Here is a 20,880-nt window from a genome sequence, read left to right as displayed (position 1 = left end):
CCTCTTCAAACACCTGCTTCTCCTGGGTTGTCTCGCCAGCACCGTACGCACCAGAAAGTGGTACCTGAGTCTCGTCATCATCTGATGCGTACTGAGGTGTGCTGACCATAGGCACTGTGCATCCATCCGTATCCATCTACATTGGTTGGTTGCAAACACTATATAGGAGTAGATAGAGGAACCTTTTTTCTGGCTTTCTGGCCCACCTGTCTCTTCAGATTCAGAGGGAAAAAGAAGTTGCGCATCACTGCATACTCCCTCTTCTTCACATTCTTGAATGCTGCTTGGCTGGCCCCCTCTTTCCACCCGCCTCTTGAGATTCAGAGGGACAAAGACGTTGCGCATCACTGCATACTCCCTCTTCTTCACATTCTTGAATGCTGCTTGGCTGGCCCCCTCTTTCCACCCGCCCACCCGCCTCTTCAGATTCAGAGGGACAAAGAAGTTGCGCATCACTGCATACTCCCTCTTCTTCACATTCTTGAATGCTGCTTGGCTGGCCCCCTCTTTCCAAGCCAACAGATTCAGAAAACAGAAGTAGAGACTGTGATGGCTCCTGTCCAGGGCTGTCGGACTGCCTGGGCACTTTGGCAGGTGGTGAAGAGACAGATGGTTGCTCTTCAGTGCTCTGGCCCTGAGAGGATGTGGAAGTCATTGAAATCGATGCGTTAGCTGCCATCCATCCGACAAAGGCTTCAATTTGTTCCTCCCGCAGCAGTGGGGTACGGTGAGGTCCTACAAAGCTGCGCATAAAGGACTGTTGCCTGCTAAAACTGGGGGATGCTGACTCACTGGTGCCCACAGCAGGCACAGAATCCCCACATCCTCTACCTGCAGAATCCCTACGTCCTCTCCCTGCTGAATCCCCATGTCCTCTCCCTGCTGAAACTCCATGCCCACGCCCATGTGCCTTACTCCCTGCCTTCTTCATCTTGGTAGACTGATAAAGATAGGCAGAAAAGTACAAAGGGGGGGCTTAGTGTGCTTATTCCTGAACAGCTGGTAACAGGTATAAGAAACACTAATTTTATGAAGTGTGTGTGTGGACTACACTTTAATAGGAGCTAATGTGGCCTACACAACTGTCAAATGGAGTGTTTGGTGAACTTTATTTTGTTTTGTTTTTTTGAAAAAAAACTAAAAGGATGTGACCAAAGATTTGAAAGCAATAGTATCACAAACTTTTTGGAGCTATTACAATGCAGGAAGGTAACCTACAATGCAAAAGTTGAGGCTCCAAAAAATAGGGTAATACTAATCTGGCTGCAGCTGAAGGGCACAAGCCAGAAAAAAGGCTCCTCTGTCTACTCCTATATAGTGTTTGCAACCAACCAATGTAGATGGATATGGATGAATGCACACTAATAGGAGAATAAAACATGAGCTGCAATAAAAGAAAAATATGTGTGAGGCAGTGACGCACGCTGAGTGTCCTACAACCAGACGTAGCTGCAGGACACACTACTCAGCGTGAGCTGCATCCACACACAGTCAGAGACCTCTCAGACAGCCGTGAACAGTGCAGATAAGTGGGCACTAGCACTGAAAGGCTGCAGAGAGGCTCCGCTGTCTACTCCTATAGTGTTTGCAACCACCGTATATGGATACGGATGGATGCACACTAATAGGAGAATAAAAAATGAGCTGCAATAAAAGAAAAATATGTGTGAGGCAGTGACACACGCTGAGCGGCCTACAACCAGACGTAGCTGAAGGACACACTACTCATCGTGAGCTGCACTCACACACAGAGACCTCTCAGACAGCCGTGAACAGTGCAGCAAACTGGGCACTAGCACTGAAAGGCTGCAGAGAGGCTCCGCTGTCTACTCCTATAGTGTTTGCAACCAATGTTTATGGATAAGGATGGATGCACAGTGTACACTAATAGGAGAATGAAAAATGAGCAGCAAAAAAAGAAAAATATGTATGAGGCAGTGACACACGCTGAGCGGCCTACAACCAGACTTGGCTGCAGGACACACTACTCAGCGTGAGCTGCACTCACACAGACCTTGAAGACAACTGTGAACACTGCTGCAAGGCAAGAAAGCTACAGTGGTGGATTATGTAGCCTGGGTAAAGCACACTATGATTGTGAAAATCGCTATCTCTAACTGTCCCTCAGAGTCTTGAACAGCAGCCTGTCCCTAACTGAATTCACTGCAGAGTGAACCAGAAATGGCGGTGGCGGCTTTTATAGTGCATCATGACATCATTTCAGCAGCCAATCTCAGCCATGCCCTTAGTTAACATGCCTACATGCCTAACAGGATGTGCCCACACTTCTGAGGATTGTCATTGGCTGAATCAAATCAAACTGGCTCATAGCATTATGGGAACTTCCGATTCCGGTATTCGATATGCAAAAAGTATCGGAACTCAGTATGGGAATTCCGATACAGTGAATATCGGCCGATACCCGATACTTGCGGTATCGGAATGCTCAACACTAGTCATGATTAAAATACAGGGTGGGACATTTATATGGATACACCTAAATAAAATGGGAATGGCTGGTGATATAAACTTCCTGTTTGTGGTGCATTGTGGCACATTAGTATATGGGAAGGTGGTGACCATGGAGGCCAATTTGATGTCGGCCATTTTGGATTCAACTATTTTTCCAATGGGAAGAGGGTCATGTGACACATCAAACTTATTGAGAATTTCACAAGAAAAACAGTGGTGTGCTTGGTTTCAACGTAACTTTATTCTTTCATGAGTTATTTACAAGTTTATGACCACTTATAAAATGTGTTCAAAGTGCTGCCCATTGTGTTCAATTGTCAATGCAACCCTCTTCTCCCTCTCTTGATACACTGATAGCAACACTGCAGAAGAAATGCTAGTCTAAGGGGGTCAGATTCCTTGTAGGAATGCTTGGACCTGACACCCATAATGTGGTGGTGTACCATCTTGCTGGAAAATCTCAGGGAACGTGCCATCTTCAGTGCATAAAGAAGACAACACATCATTATGTAGCAATTTCAGATATCCAGTGGCATTGAGGTTTCCATTGATGAAGAATGGCCCCACTATCTTTGTACCCCATATACCACACCATACCATCAATTATGGGTGTCAGGTCTGAGCATTCGCACATAAACAGTTTCCTGGAAAGTGGATTGGTCGTCGTGGGCCAGTTGAATGGCCATCAAGGTCTCCCGATCTGACCCCCTTAGACTTTTATCTTTGGGGTCATCTGAAGGCAATTGTCTATTCTGTGAAGATACGAGATGTGCATCATCTGAAAGAACAGATACTGGAAGTCTGTGCTAGCATTTCTTCTGCGGTGTTGCTACCAGTGAGTCAAGAGTGGGAGAAGAGGGTTGCATTGAAAATCCAACACAATGGGCAGCACTTTGAACATATTTTATAAGTGGTCATAAACTTGTAAATAACTCATGAAAGAATAAAGTTACGTTAAAACAAGCACACCATTGTTTTTCTTGTGAAATTCACAATAAGTTTGATGTGTCACATGACCCTCTTCCAATTGAAAAAATAAAGTTGGATCCAAAACTGCTGACTTCAAAAAGGCTGCCATGGTCACCACCCATCTTGAAAAGTTCCCCCCTCCCATATACTAATGTGCCACAAACAGGACATTGATATCACCAACCATTCACATTTTATTTAGGTGTATCCAGCCAATATATCCAGCATTAGCATTAATGAGTATATCCCCTTTGCAAAGTAAAATTTTAATCAATATCTCACTGAACACAAGATTTCCAAAATTTTGATTAGACCAAGTTTAATATACTATTTTAACCCGCAACATGAAATTGAAGTTAATAATACTATAACTTTCATTACAAAATTATTTGATACATAGTGAATACATATATTCATTGTGCATCGACTAATTTTAATAAAACTGAAGATTTTGTAATGTATTCACAAATATATTGCTCTTTGTCTAGAGCTTTCGTTCAGGCTAAAACAGTATGCCTCTGTGGATAGGAGACTAATAGAGAAGTGCAGATCTTTTGAGATTTGAATTTCCCAGCTTTACCAAATTTTCCAGAAGAATTTTATTCACATGAATCTCAACATTGAAATGATTTTAAATGCTTGGAAATGAAGTATTTGGGAAATGAGAGAGAGAAGACTCCACTGACCGTAAGAGCTTACACTCTAAAGGAGAGAGGACCCCACTGATCATAAGAGCTTACACTCTACAGGAGACAGAGAGGACCTCACTGACCATAAGAGCTTACACTCTACAGGAGAAAGAAAAGACCCACTGACCATAAGAGCTTACACTCTACAGGACAGAAAGAGGACCTCGCTGACCATAAAGCTTACACTATACAGGAGAGAGAGGACCCACTGACCATAAGAGCTTACACTGTACAGGAGAGAGAGAGGAACCTACTGACCATAAGAGTTTACACTCTACAGGATAGAGATGACCCCACTGACCATAAGAGATTACACTCTACAGGAGAAAGAAAGGACCCCACTGACCATAAGAGCTTACACTCAACAGGAAAGGGAAGACGTAGATGACTATAAAAACTTACACTCTACAGGATAGAGAGGACCCTGCTGACCATAAGAGCTTACACTCTACAGGATAGAGAGGACCCCGCTGACTATAAGAGCTTGCACTTTACAAGAGTACAGAGCGGACCCCACTGACCATAAGAGCTTACACTCTACAGGAGAGAGAGGACACAATTGACCATAAGGGCTTACACTCAACAGGAGAGAGAGATTGTCAGGAACACCGCACTGCACTTGCTCACTGAGCCAGTGGGTGTGTCCTGAGTAAGACAAACTGTGCTCTAAGATACCAGAGGAGCAGGCAGCAGCAGTGAAGATGCGTGCTTCAGACCAACAGGACCTGAAACACGTGACTGCTATGGGCGTGGCCTAAACTCCAGAGAGCTAGGAGCTGCAGGAAAACTCCTTGAAGGGTAACTACGGGACAAAGTTACCAAGGGGCATAGACAGAGACATAAACCAGATCAGGCCGGGGTCAAAGCACGAGATAGCATGACAATACCAAAGGGCTAGACAGAACGGATAGTCAGGATGTAGCCAAGAAGTCAGAAAACAGAAAATCAGATATACAGTACAGAATCAACAGGCAAACTCACAACGGGGGATAGAACCAGGTCAGAACCATAGAAGCAAGCTAGAAGGCAGGTGAACGGCACAGGCACACAGGGGTCACCACACTCGGCCAATGGCAAAAGTATAACTGACGGGGATTGGAGTTTTCCAGAGCTATAAGAAGCTCTCCCCAAACCAAAGAGAGGCCACAATAATTAACCCCAGGTGTGCAGGTCAGAACCTGCCCTGGGATCAAGACATTAGCTCCTGGCGTGCAGGCAAAACCCTGCACTGGGATCATGACCTTACGCCCCTCTCAACGGAGGGCCTCTGGACCCCCAGGCTTCCCCGGGTAATTGGCTTGGAACCAGGCGATCCGCATGTACCAAGTGAGCAGGGACCCATGAGCGATCATTCGGTCCATATCTCTTCCAGTGGACCAGGTACTCTAAAGGGCGGCGCACCCGCCGAGAGTCCACAATATGTCCGACCTCATACTCCAAGTGACCCTCCATCAACACTGGAGTAACAACAGACTCGGAGTCCTCCTTGACAGACCCCACGAGTTTCAACAGAGATTTATGGAACACACTGGATATTTTCAAGGAGGCGGGGAGATGCAACCTATATTGAAAAAATGTCTAAGTATGGAATGGACAAGGCAACTGTTAGGTGGATTCATAACTGGCTTAGTGATCGGACCCAAAGAGTGGTCGTAAATGGCTGCACATCCAGTTGGAAGAATGTCTCAAGTGGGGTACCACAGGGCTCTGTCCTGGGCCCTATATTGTTCAACATCTTTATCAACGATTTAGATGAAGGAATTGAGGGTAAACTGATTAAATTTGCTGATGACACAAAGCTAGGAGGGATAGCTAATACTAGAGAAGAGAGAGAGAGGATTCAAAAGATATAAATAAACTGGAGAAGTGGGCAGCAACAAACAGAATGGTTTTTAACAGGGAAAAATGCAAAGTACTACATCTGGGCAATAAAAATGAAAAAAGCATATACAGAATGGGAGGAATAGGGCTAAGCAACAGCACATGTGAAAAAGACTTGGGCATACTAATAGATCACAGACTGAATATGAGTCAACAGTGTGATGCAGCAGCAAAAAGGGCAAATGCAATTCTAGGATGTATTAACAGAAGCATACAGTCTAGATCACGTGAAGTCATTATTTCCCTCTACTCCTCTTTGGTCAGACCTCATCTGGAATATTGTGTCCAGTTTTGGGCACCACATTTTAAAAAAGACATCAACAAACTGGAGCAAGTTCAGAAAAGAGAGATCAGAATGGTGACCGATCTACAAACCCTGTCTTATGAGGAAAGGTTGCAGGATTTGGGAATGTTTAGTTTGCAAAAGAGAAGACTGAGAGGAGACTTAATAGCTGTCTACAAATATCTAAAGGGCTGTCACATTGTAGAAGGATCAACTTTATTCTCATTTGCACAAGGAAAGACTAGAAGCAATGGGATGAAACTGAATGGGAGGAGACACAGATTAGATATTAGAAAAAACTTTTTGACAGTTAGAGTGATCAATGAGTGGAACAGGCTGCCACGAGAAGTGGTGAGTTCTCCTTCAATGGAAGTCTTCAAGCAGAGGCTGGACAGACATCTGACTGGGATGATTTAGCGAATCCTGCTTTGAGCAGGGGGTTGGACCAGATGGCCCAGGAGGTCCCTTCCAACTCTACGATTCTATGATTCTATGATTCTATGATATGCCACTGGGTTGACTATCTCCATAATCTCGTATGGACCAATGAACTTTGGTCCCAATTTAACTGATGGTACCTTCAAGTTGATGTTACATGTGGAAAGCCAAACCTTCTCCCCCACCTTAAACATTGTCATGGGGCTCTCTTTTTGTCAGCAAAATATTTGTACCTCCCCTGGGCCCTAGAGATATTACGCTGGACTTCAGCCCAGAGGTTTCTTAACCGTTGAACGGACCCCTCTGCCCCTGGACAACCGGAATCCACCTGTGAAAACTACCCAAAATGAGGATTAAACCCATAATTGATCAGGAATGTTGGTGGACTGACTCACCCGGTTGTTAAAAGCGAATTCCGCCAACGGTAATGCATCACACCAATTCTCCTGTCTGGTGGAAGTCAGACACCTGAGAATTTGTTCCAGGGATTGATTGTTGCGTTCCGTCTGACCATTACTCTCCGGGTGATATGCCAGCGAGAAGGAGAGTGAGATGCCCAATTTCATACAGAATGCCCTCCAAAATTTGGCCACAAACTGCAGACCTCTGTCAAACACGACATTCAGGGGTACCCCATGCAATCGGATCACATGCTGCACAAACAACCTAGACAATGTTTATGCTGAGGGTAGTGCTGCCAAGGGAATGAAATGGGCCTGTTTTGAAAACCTATCCACCACCACCCAGATCACGGTATTGCCCCTGGAAGGAAATAAAGTCCATGGAGAGATGAGTCCATGGCCTATCAGGAACCGGTAAAGGTATGAGTTCCCCAGCCGGCCGGTTATGCGAGCTTTTGGAACGGGCACACACACCACAAGCAGAAATGAATTTCTTGACATCGGACCCCAGTGAAGGCCACCAAAAAACCCTGGCCACTGCCTCTCTAGTGGACGTGATACCGGGATGAGCACTCAGCCTAGATTCATGAAACTCCTGCAGAAGTCTAGGCCGCAATAAATCTGGAACAAACAATTTATCCCCCGGCCTGGTCGCTGGAGCTAGGAACTGAGCGCTCAAAATTTCTTGTTCCAACACAGATGAGACCCCCGCCACTACCACCCCTGGGGGAAGAATGGAAGACGGCGGCTCAGGGGGAGACACCGGGTCAAAACTTCTGGACAGGGCATCCGCTTTAACATTTTTGGACCTTGGCCGAAAATTAATGGAGAATTGAAATCGTGAAAAAAAGTGACCAACAGGCTTGTCTAGGAGTAAGCCTCTTAGCAGATTCAAGGTAAGCCAAATTTTTGTGATCCATGGTAATAGTGATAGGGTGAGCCACCCCTTTCAAAAAGTGCCTCCATTCTTCGAATGCCAGCTTGACCGCAAGAAGTTCTCTATTGCCTACATCATAGTTTCTCTCGGCGGAAGAGAACTTCTTGGAGAAGAAGGCACAGGGTTTGAGATTAGTAAGGGTGGCCGGAACCTGGGACAGCACAGCCCCCACCCCCACTTCAGAAGCATCCACCTCCACAATGAATGGTTTGGACAGTCTGGCTGGACCAACACCGGGGCGGATATGAAACATTTCTTAAGAGCTGAGAAGGACTCCTTAGCAAGTCCCGACCAATTTTTCATATCAGCCCCCTTCTGGGTAAGATCCATGAGTGGTTTAACCACTTGTGAGAAGCCTTTAATGAATCTCCAGTAATAGTTCGCAAGTCCTAAGAAGCATTGGAGCCCCTTGAGATCTCGAGGCTGAACCCAGTCAACGATCACCAGCACCTTCTTAGGATCCATACGAAACCCCTCACAGGACACAATCAGCCCCAAAAAAGACAGTTCCTATGCGAAAAATGAACATTTTTCCAATTTAACAAGCAATTGGTTCTCCCTGAGTCTCTGGAGAACTGTCCGTAGGTGTTGCAAATGAGACTGACTATCCAGGGAATACACCAAAATGTTGTCCAAATAAATTATAACAAAACAGCCTATCAGGTCAGAAAACACAACATTGATAAAGGGCATTAGTTAACCAAAACGGCATAACTAGGTTTTCAAAGAGTCCCTCCGATGTGAGGAATGCAGTTTTCTACTCGTCCCCTTCCCGAACCCTTATCATGTTGTAGGCCCCCCGGAGATCTAATTTGGAGAACCATTGGGCCCCAGATAACTGGTTACACAAGTCTGGGATGAGGGGAAGCGGGTAAGTGTTCCTAACCGTTATCTTGTTAAGTTCCCAAAAGTCGAGGCACGGCCGCAAACCACCATCTTTCTTCTTCACAAAGAAGAATCCTGCTGCCACGGGTGACACAGAAGGCCTGATATGCCCTTTGCGGAGAATCCCAGCTATGTACTCCTTCATGGCTTGGCGCTCAAGCCCGGACAAACTGAACAACTGAGCATTAGGTAACTTGGCCCCGGGTACTAACTCAATGGCACAATCGTAGAGTCTATGTGGTGGCAGCGCCTCAGCCTCACTTTCAGAAAAAATACGTCTTTGAAATCCTTCAGGTACTCCGGAATACCTTCCAGACGGCACAGATACGGATTTAACAGAGTTAACAAGAGTTCCCCAGTTACTACATTTATCTTTGCATCCCCATTGAGTGATCTCCCCTGTCACTCAATCGATGGTAGGATTATGGCGTTGAAGCCAAGGCATTCCCAGTACCAGTCCTGCAGGCAAGTTATTTAACACAAGACAGCTTAGTTTTTCCACATGAGTAGGACCCATTTTTAGAGAAAAAAATTCAGACCTGAAACAGATATTGTCCTGGGTAAGAGGGGACGAGTCAATTGCCACAAGTTTAACAGGATCCTGAAGCCTGACTGTCCCTATCTTATTAAGAGTCATAATCCGGGTATCAATCAAGTTCACAGCAGAGCCACAGTCAACAAAAGCAGTAGTCTGAACAGGACCATTACCAAGTTCCAGTTGCACCTGAAGCACAATTTTTGCAAGTGAGGAAAACTGTACCTGAAGGTCTGGGTAGCCTCCTCGACTACTATCCAGACCTAGTCGTTTCCCGCCATCTTGGAGGATGACGGACAGGAGGGGCAATCCTTCTTCCAATGTCCAGATTCCCCCCAATAGAAGCACAACTGCTTCACCCGGCGGCGTCTTCTTTCCTTCTCCTGACAGGTGACAGCGCTCACCTCCATAGCCCCAGGAGGAGTCCGGGTCTCACCTCCACTGGAGAATAATGATGTTTCAAGTTGCATAACACCTCTAGCCCGCAGTCTGCGATCCATGCGAACCGCTTGGGTCATGGCATCCTCCAGGGAGTCAGGTGGAGAATGGAGTGCCAGGGCATCCTTCAGATGTTCACACAGGCCTCTATGGAACAACCCCCGAAGGGCGGCATCACTACAAGAAATCTCGGCTGCCCAACATCTAAATTCAGAGCAGAACCACTCGGCCGAGTGCTTCCCCTGACAGACACTCATCACCTTGTCCTCAGCCAAACACACTCTATCCAACTCATCATAAATATGCCCTAAGGCCTCAAAAAATGCATCCACAGTCATTCTCTCCGGGGCAGAAGAGGAAAGAGAAAATGCCCAGGCTTGTCGGGCCTCCCTAAGCAGGGACATAACTACCCCCACCCTTTGTTTCTCACCCCCAGATGAACGGGGTCTCAAGGAGAAAAAGATCTTACAGCCCTCCTTAAATGCTCTAAATTCATTTTCGTTACCAGCAAATGTATCAGGTAACTTAACCGGGGATTCGGGTGGGACTAAAATTACATCTCTATTCCCCACCTGCTGAAACCCTGAAGAAAGTGCCCCCTGAACCGAGTCCGCAACCTGCCGTTGGGACTGGGCCAGAGTTTAGTGTTCCAAACTTAGCTTCTGCAGCGACTGAGTCAAGCATTTCACCTGCTCAGATAAAGCATGCATTGGGTCCATGCTGCAGAAGTGGGAGAAAAAGAAAAAAAAAGTTCACGGTCAGTTACAATGTCAGGAACACCACACTGCACTTGCTCACTGAGCCAGTGCACGTGTCCTGAGTAAGACAAACTGTGCTCTAAGATACCTGAGGAGCGGGCAGCAGCAGTAAAGATGCGTGCTTCAGACCAACAGGACCTGAAGCACGTGACTGCTATGGGCGTGGCCTAAACTCCAGAGAGCTAGGAGCTGCAGGAAAACTCCTATAAGGGTAACTACGGGACAAAGATATCAAGGGGCATAGACAGAGACATAAACCAGATCAGTCTGGGGTCAAAGCACGAGATTGCACGACAATATCAAAGGGCTAGACAGAACGGATAGTCAGGACGTAGCCAAGGTGTCAGAAAACAGAGAAACAGATATACAGTACAGAATCGACAGGCAAACTCACAATGGGAGACAGAACCGGGTCAGAACCATACAAGCAAGCTAGAAGGCAGGCAAATGGTACAGGCACACAGGGGTCACCACACTCGGCCAATGGCAAAAGTATAACTGACGGGGATTGGAGTTTTCCAGAGCTATAAGAAGCTTTCCCCAAACCAAAGAGAGGCCACAATAATTAACCCCAGGTGTGCAGGTCAGAACCTGCCCTGGGATCAAGACATTAACTCCTGGTGTGCAGGCAAAACCCTGCACTGGGATCATGACAGAGAGGACCCCAATGACCATAAGAGCTTACACTATACAGGAGATAGAGAGGACCCACTGACCATAAGAGTTTACACTGTACATGAGAGAGAAAGGACCCCACTGACCATAAGAGCTTACACTGTACATGAGAGAGAAAGGACCCCAATGACCATAAGAGCTTACACTGTACATGAGAGAGAAAGGACCCCACTGACCATAAGAGCTTACACTCTTCATGAGAGAGAGGACCCCACTGACAATAAGAGCTTACACGCTACAGGAGAGAGAAAGGATCCCACTGATCATAAGAGCTTACACTCTACAGGAGAGAAAAGACCTTGCTGCCCAAAAGAGCTTACACTCTACCTGAGCGAGAATGGACCCCGGCGATGACCACAAGAGCTTACACTCTACATGACAGAGTGCACCACACTGACCATAACAGCTTACACTCTACAGGAGAGAGAGAGGACCCCACTGACCATAAGAGCTTACACTCTACAAGAGAGAGAGAGGACCCCAATGACCATAAGAGCTTACACGCTACAGGAGAGAAAGAAAAAGGACCCAACTGACCATAAGAGCTTACACTCTACAGGAGAGAGAAAGGACCCCACTGATCATAAGAGCTAACACTCTACAGGAGAGAAAAGACCTTGCTGCCCATAAGATCTTACACTCTATCTGAGCGAAAATAGACCCCGATGACCATAAGAGCTTACACTCTACAAGAGAGAAAGCGGACCCCTCTGACCATAAGAACTTGCACTCTACTGAAGAGAGGACCGCGCTGACCATAAGAGCTTACATTGTACATGAGAGAGAGGACCCCACTGACCATAAGAGATAACACTCTACAGGAGAGAGAGAGAGGACCCCTCTCATAAGAACTTACACTATACAGAAGAGAGAAAGGATCCCACTGATCATAATAGCTTACACTTTATAGGAGAGAGAGAGGACCTCACTGACCATAAGAGCTTACACTCTACAGAAGAGAGGACGCCACTAAACATAAGGGCTTACACTCTGTAGGAGAGAGAAGACCCCATCAGCCATAAGAACTTAAATGCTACAGGAGAGAGAGGACTCCATTGGCCACAAGAGCTTACAATCTACAGGAGAGAGAGGATCCTGCTGACCATAAGAGCTAACACTCTACAGGAGAGAGATGACCCCGCTGACCATAAGAGCTTACACTTTACAAGAAAGATTGAGGACCCCACTGACCATAAGAGCATACACTCTACAGGAGAGAGAGAGGACCCACTTACCATAAGAGTTTACACTCTACATGAGAGAGGACCCCAGTTACCATAAGAGCTTACACTGTACATGAGAGAGAAAGAGGACCCCACTGACCATAAGAGCTTACACTCTACATGAGAGTGAGGACCCCAATGACAATAAGAGCTTACACGCTACAGGAGAGAGAAAGGATCCCACTGATCATAAGAGCTTACACTCTACAGGAGAGAGAAAGGACCCCACTGATTATAAGAGCTAACACTCTACAGGAGAGAAAAGACCTTGCTGCCCATAAGAGCTTACACTATACAGGAGAGAGAGCGGACCCCTCTGACCATAAGAACTTACACTCTACAGAAGAGAGAACCCCACTGACCTTAAGAGCTGACACTCTACATGAGAGAGTGGACCCCACTGACCATAAGAGATAACACTCTACAGGAGAGCAAGAGGACCCCTCTGGCCATAAGAGCTAACACTATACAGGAGAGAGAAAGGATCCCCTAATATCCAACATTGTCTCATCAGCCAGAGCCACTGGACAACTACCCCTAATATCCCACATCATCCCATCAGCCAGAGCCACCGGAGTACTACCACTAATATCCCACATCATCCTGTCAGAGCCACCGGGCTACTACCCCTAATATACCACATCATCCCATCAGCCAGAGCCACTGGACAACTACCACTAATATCCCACATCATCCCGTCACAGCCGCCGGACTACTACCACTAATATCCCACATCATCCCGTCAGAGCCACCAGACTACTACTCCTAATATCCAAAATCATTCCGTCAGAGCCACTGGACTACTACCCCTAATATCCCACATCATCCCGTCAGAGCCACCAGACTACTACTCCTAATATCCAAAATCATTCCGTCAGAGCCACTGGACTACTACCCCTAATATCCCACATCATTCCGTCAGCCAGAGCCACCGGACTACTACTCCACATCATCCCATCAGCCAGAGTCACTGGACTACTACTCTTAGTATCCCACATCATCCCGTCAGCCTGGGGTCACAACCAGAGCGCTGAGTGGAATGGTCCTAGCTTCCATACCGGGGATCCCTTTAAGAGAGGCCTGGCGTCAGAACCAGAGTGCTGAGTGGATTCGCCCTGACTTCCATACCAATGATCCCTTTAATAGAAGACTGGGGTGAGAATCAGAGCACTGAGGGATTTACCTTAACTTCCATACCAAAGATCACTTTAAGTGAACCTGGGGTCATTACCAGTGCATTTGAAGGCACTTGCCCTGACTTCCATACCGGGGATCCTTTTAAGAGAGCCTGGGGTCAGAACCATAACACTGAGTGGAATTGCCCTAACTTCCATACCGGGGATCCCTTTAAGAGAGGCCTGGGGTCAGAACCAAAGCGCTGGATGGATATGCCCTGACTTTCATACCAATGATCCCTTTACTAGAAGCCTGGGGTCAGAATCAGAGCGCTGAGATTTGCCCTAACCTCCATACCGGAGATCCCTTTAAGAGGGAAGATGTGCCTATGGGATGGAGGATGTGCGATGGGTATATAGGCAGGGAGGGGGGGATTCATTTCTGTCATGTGCTCTCTGCTCCTTTCTGGGGGGCAGACAATCGCTGGGAGCTTACGTTCCAGGGGATGCTAGATTTCTCCCACCCGGTCAGTGTCTGCTGAGGTACTGTGAAGTGGGAAAAATATTGCTCATAGCAACCAATCACAGCTCAGCTTCTTTTAAACAGCTCTGGTGACATGAAAGATGCTTCGTAATTGGTTGGTGATACACACACACACACACACACATTCAATTTTTTATATATAGATTTGCAATTGGAATCTTAAAGTATTGAAATATGTGTGAAATATTAAATTTCTGGAATTGCGACTCAAACTCTATCCTTCGCAGATCAATTTACTCATCTTTATTTAGTAATTAATTTACTTCAATTGACATAATTAGAGTTGAGCGAAACGGGTCGAAAAAATTCAAAAGTCGCCGACTTTTGGCAAAGTCGGGTTTCATGAAACGAAACCCGACCCTAGGATAAGGTCGGCCACGAGGTCGGCGACTTACGCGCCAAAGTCGCGTTTCAAAAGTTTGTTTTGCGCTCTTTTTCAGCCAATCAGGATCCACGGACACTGTGGGCAACGTGATGACCTAGGCACGGGTCACCACCATCTTTCAGAAGGGCATGCAAGTGATTGGCTTGCTTTGGTGGGCGTCACAGGGGGTATAAAAGGGCGTGCACGCCGACCGCCATCTTACTTCTGCCGATCTTAGTATAGGGAGAGGTTGCTGCTGATTCTGTAGGGAGAGCGTTAGGCAGGGAAGAAGACAAAAAAACTGCTTTTGCTGCTAGCGATTTGGCCTGCACAACACACAAGTCACTGTGTGTTCAGTGCAAGGGGAGGCTATATTGTGGTGTATCAGTGGTGTTGGTTGTTGGGCTGCCTTTTAAGGCTTCCTGACACGCTGGCATTGCTGTTTACCCACTGCTCCGCAAACTGCTTTTTTAAAAGCAATCCAATCTCCCTTATCCTCTAGTCACTTTTGTCACAGCTGTGCCATCGAGCCTGTCACATAGCGCTCAGATATCAGTGGGCCTCACACAATCCACAAGTGTCCAGTGTCCAAAAGTGTACGCAGAGATTCAAAATCTCCATTATCCTCTCGTCACTTTGGTCACAGGCAGCTGTGCCATCGAGCGTGTCACATAGCGCTCAGATATCAGTGGGCCTCACACAATCCACAAGTGTCCAGTGTCCAAAAGTGTACGCAGAGATTCAAAATCTCCATTATCCTCTCGTCACTTTGGTCACAGGCAGCTGTGCCATCGAGCGTGTCACATAGCGCTCAGATATCAGTGGGCCTCACACAATCCACAAGTGTCCAGTGTCCAAAAGTGTACGCAGAGATTCAAAATCTCCATTATCCTCTCGTCACTTTGGTCACAGGCAGCTGTGCCATCGAGCGTGTCACATAGCGCTCAGATATCAGTGGGCCTCACACAATCCACAAGTGTCCAGTGTCCAAAAGTGTACGCAGAGATTCAAAATCTCCATTATCCTCTCGTCACTTTGGTCACAGGCAGCTGTGCCATCGAGCGTGTCACATAGCGCTCAGATATCAGTGGGCCTCACACAATCCACAAGTGTCCAGTGTCCAAAAGTGTACGCAGAGATTCAAAATCTCCATTATCCTCTCGTCACTTTGGTCACAGGCAGCTGTGCCATCGAGCGTGTCACATAGCGCTCAGATATCAGTGGGCCTCACACAATCCACAAGTGTCCAGTGTCCAAAAGTGTACGCAGAGATTCAAAATCTCCATTATCCTCTCGTCACTTTGGTCACAGGCAGCTGTGCCATCGAGCGTGTCACATAGCGCTCAGATATCAGTGGGCCTCACACAATCCAAAAGTGTCCACTGTCCACAAGTGTGTGCAGAAATTCTAAATCTCCCCTGTCCTATAGACACCTTGTACCTTGTTTTACATTACTATATAGTTTGTTGGATTTTGTCTACATTTCTACCAAAAATGAGGAAGGCTGGTGGAAGAGGCCGTGGAATTGGGCGGGGGTTGGCAGCTGGTAATGATGGTGTTGGTGGTGGATCTGATGGTAGTGGCAAGAGCAAAATAGGACCGAATGCAGGAGGTGCTGACCCTGCGTCATCGTCTGGCTACATAAGGCCTCGAACGCTTAGTTTTCTAGGAGTTGGCAAACCGCTTTTAAAGGCAGAGCATCAGGAAAAAGTTTTGTCTTACATTGCTGACTCAGCCTCCAGCTCTATCGCCTCCTCTTCTTCAGTTGTAAAAAGTAAAAGCACTGAGTTGTCATTGGAGGCTCATGTTCATGAACCACACCTTTCCTTGTGTCCTTCACCCCAACCAAGATTGAAGGATGATGCAGGCCATACTACTGATTACTCCATGGAGCTGTTTTCACATACCATGCCTGGATTATCAAGTCAAATGGTGAATTACCCAGGCCAAGATGAATCTGACATGGAGTGCACTGATGCACAGCCGCTGATGGATGATTCTGCTGGTACATTCACTCAGAGCACTACATTGTCCTCGCAGTGTACAGAGCCAGATTTTGAACCTGATGAGACTCAGGTGCCCCTTCCCGCACACTATACCACCATACACGGTGACACAGAGAAAGGTGCACATGACATAGAAGAGGAGGTGATGGATGACCCAGTTGTTGACCCAGATTGGCATCCATTGGGGGAAGAGGGTGCTGCTTCCAATAGCTCAGATGAGGAGCATCCACAGCAGACATCGACATCGCAACAGCTGTTATCTGGCATGCCCGGAGCACTCCAAAGACAGGTTCCAAACATCAAAAGAGTTGCTGGACAGCTTGTCCAGGGGGTCAAAAGATCACAGCGTGCTAGGCTGCAAAATGTCTGCCAAAGTAGGAAGAGTGCAGTGTGGCACTTTTTTGAACAAAATCCTCATGATCAGGCCAAGGTTATCTGTAAGAAGTGCGCAAAGACCTTTAGCCGAGGGAAAAATCTGAAAAATTTGAATACCAGTTGCATGCTTAGACATTTAACCAGCATGCACTTGCAAGCGTGGACACAACACCAAACCTCAAGTGCCACATGTGCAACTGATCACAACGAAGGTAGTCAGCAACGCTACATTGTTTCCCCCACTGTAAGCCCACCGGTTAGCACAGCAGCAAATGTTGAGGTGTCGTTGCAAGGCCACAGCAGTCAGGGAATCCCACTGTTATATCAACGAAAGACTGATTCTAGGCCATCAGAAAGAACACCAACTCCATCACCATCATCAACCCTCTCTCAGTCCGCCCTGTCCACCGCTACTTCCACCATATGCAGCTCTCAAGTCCAGCTCACCCTCCCAGACACTATGAGTAGGTCAAGAAAGTACTCAGTCTCTCATCCGCGTACACTGGGCTTGAACGCCCACATTGCCAAACTAATCTCGTTTGAGATGATGCCCTTTCGGTTGGTGGAAAGCACAGCTTTCCGCGAACTCATGGCCTATGCAGTACCACGCTATGACCTACCCAGTCGCCACTTCTTCTCTCGCAAAGCCATCCCAGCCCTCCACCATCATGTGAAAGACCGCATTGTCCATGCACTCAAGCAGTCAGTGAGAGGAAAGGTGCACCTCACAACTGATGCATGGTCCAGTCGGCATGGCCAGGGCCGTTACGTGTCCATCACTGCGCACTGGGTTAATGTGGTGGATGCAGGGTCCACAGGGGACAGCGGTGGTGGGACAGTGCTGCCAAGCCCACGGTATAGGAAACAGTTGGCTGTAGGCGTTCGACCCTCCTCCTCCTCCTCCAGAAGCGAAAGCTCGTCCACAGAGCGCAGTCGTACGAGCACTCCATCTGCAGCTGCCACTGTTGCACACGATGTGTCCCCCTATCGAGCAGCTAGTGGAAAGCGTCAGCAGGCTGTGTTGCAGATGATGTGTTTGGGCGACAGACACACCGCCGAGGTGCTGGCCGAGTACTTGAAGCGACAAACTGAGTCATGGCTGGGCAGTGTACATCTTGAGGCAGGCAAGGTAGTTAGTGATAACGGCCGTAATTTTGTGGCAGCCATAGCCCTTTCAAAACTCAGCCACATACCTTGCTTGGCTCACACCTTGAACCTGGTGGTGCAGTGCTTCCTCAAAAATTATCCGGAGTTAACAGCCCTGCTCCAGAAGGTGCGAAGACTGTGCGCGCACATCCGCCGGTCGCCTGTACACTCCGTTCGTATGCAGAAGCTGCAGCGATTGCTCCACCTTCCCAACCACCGCCTCATTATCGACATTGCAACAAGGTGGAACTCCACCCTGCACATGGTGGAGCGGCTGTGCGAGCAGAGGCAGGCCATAATGCATTTGTGGGAGGATACACGGCCAGGCACTTTGAAAGCAGACATGGAATTGACAGGCGTGCAGTGGTCGAAGCTGAAAGACCTTTGTAAAGTCCTTCAGTGTTTTGAGGAATGCACACGGCTGGTAAGCGCAGACGACGCCATCCTAAGCATGAGCATCCCACTTATGCGTCTGCTCATGCAAACTTTGACGCACCTTAAGGAGCAGGCGTCTGCAGCCAATGTTGATGAGGAGGAAGAGGAGGAGGGAATCCTTGATGACATTCAGCCATTGTCTGCTCAGGGACCTCTACTGGACAAGGTGGAGGAAGAAGAGGAGGAGGAGGAGGAGGATGATGGGGATGATTACTTAGGGGAGGAGGATGCATCTCGTGGGGCAAGTGAAAATGTTGGCGTGGCAAGGTCTGGTACAGGGTTTGTGCGTGACTGGAAGGATGTGGATTTGCCAGAAAGTGCTCCTCCACCCAGCACTCGCAGTGCATCATTGACACCGGGAACATTGGCCCACATGTCAGATTATGCCTTGCGGATCCTAAAAAGGGACCCCCGCATTGCCAAAATGATGAACGATGACGACTACTGGTTGGCCAGCATCCTGGATCCACGCTATAAAGGCAAATTACAAAACATCATGCCACAGGAGAACCTTGACCTAATATTGAATAATAAACAAGCAACTCTGGTAAATCGGTTGCTTGAGGCATTCCCAGCACACAGCAGCGGTGATGGTTCTCACACGAGCCGTACGGGCCGGGGGCAGCTTGGCAGAGGTGTTCGTGGTGCACACAGCAGAAGTGGCGTTGGAGACAGGGGTTTCATGACAATGTTGTGGACTGATTTTTCAAATACCGCTCACACAACTGGTAATACTGCATCGATGGAAAGTGACAGGAGACAACAGTTGTCAACTATGGTTACAAACTACTTTTCCTCCCATATCGATGTTCTCCCACACAGGTCATTCCCCTTTGACTATTGGGCCGCTAAACTGGACACCTGGCCTGAATTGGCCCAATATGCCTTACAGGAGCTCGCTTGCCCAGCTGCAAGTGTGCTATCGGAAAGAGTCTTCAGTGCAGCTGGATCAATCCTGACAGAAAAAAGGACCCGTCTGTCAACCCAAAATGTGGATGATCTAACCTTCATTAAAATGAACCACGCATGGGTTTCCAAGGATTTTGTCCCACCTTCCCCTGATGATACATAGGGTGACAGAAAAATGGCTTGCTTTGGTCCACCTCTTCCTGGTACTTCACCTATTTCGCCTTTTGCATCAGCTGAATGTCCAACATCAACATATGCCACTTTCTAAAACTCCCTAACTGTGCTGCCTCCCCCCCATGGCCGGGGTAACCACCTAGCGCACGACACCGTGCGAGTGCCATTGCCCTGGACAGGTGGGTAGGCCGACTCTTGGGCGCGGGCACTGGCACAGGGTCCCTCATAGTGCAATCAAGTGTCTCTGATGGTGGTGGTGCACACCCGCCGTCAGACACACCGCTGTACTATGAGGGGCCCAGTGCCAGTACCGACGCCCACGAGTGGGCCCCCCTTGCTTGGGCAGGGCCCCAGCATTTGCAATCTTTACCTCTCCCTGCTCCTTCGCTGTGTAATCTGGGCCGTCAAATCCATACTGTGCCTGACACCGTCTGAGCCTGCCTCCTGAGACATATATTTTGAATGTGTACGCTATCCATACATGTTATCCAGGGATACGGTACCCTTTCTAACCTTTGTGCAATGACGTGCAATCCATACTGGGCCTAACACCGTCTGAGCCTGCCTCATGCTGTATAGACATATATTTTGAATGTGTACGCTATCCATACATTTTATCCAGGGATACGGTACCCTTTCTAACCTTTGTGCAATGATGTGCAATCCATACTGGGCCTAACACCGTCTGAGCCTGCCTCATGCTGTATAGACATATATTTTGAATGTGTACGCTATCCATACATGTTATCCAGGGATACGGTACCCTTTCTAACCTTTGTGCAATGACGTGCAATCCATACTGGGCCTAACACCGTCTGAGCCTGCCTCATGCTGTATAGACATATATTTTGAATGTGTACGCTATCCATACATGTTATCCAGGGATACGGTACCCTTTCTAACCTTTGTGCAATCACGTGCAATCCATACTGGGCCTAACACCGTCTGAGCCTGCCTCATGCTGTATAGACATATATTTTGAATGTGTACGCTATCCATACATGTTATCCAGGGATACGGTACCCTTTCTAACCTTTGTGCAATCACGTGCAATCCATACTGGGCCTAACACCGTCTGAGCCTGCCTCATGCTGTATAGACATATATTTTGAATGTGTACGCTATCCATACATGTTATCCGGGGATACGGTACCCTTTCTAACCTTTGTGCAATCACGTGCAATCCATACTGGGCCTAACACTGTCTGAGCCTGCCTCATGCTGTATA

The 20,880-nt window shown here is 47.6% G+C and overlaps 1 protein-coding gene across 1 annotated transcript in view; it reads left to right on the top strand.

Moving 5' to 3' along the window:
• Positions 1-20,880, top strand: part of LOC141085318 (sialic acid-binding Ig-like lectin 13) — a 78,756-nt gene that overhangs the window by 20,588 nt on the left and 37,288 nt on the right. The gene's annotated exons all lie outside the window — the stretch shown is intronic.

The sequence above is a fragment of the Dendrobates tinctorius genome, unplaced genomic scaffold (genome assembly GCF_039654945.1).
Source record: "Dendrobates tinctorius isolate UK_male_01 unplaced genomic scaffold, ASM3965494v1 ptg000028l, whole genome shotgun sequence".
Taxonomy (NCBI): Eukaryota; Metazoa; Chordata; class Amphibia; order Anura; family Dendrobatidae; genus Dendrobates; species Dendrobates tinctorius.
Note: the sequence above shows the minus strand (reverse complement) of the source record. Positions and strands in the feature narration are given on the sequence as shown.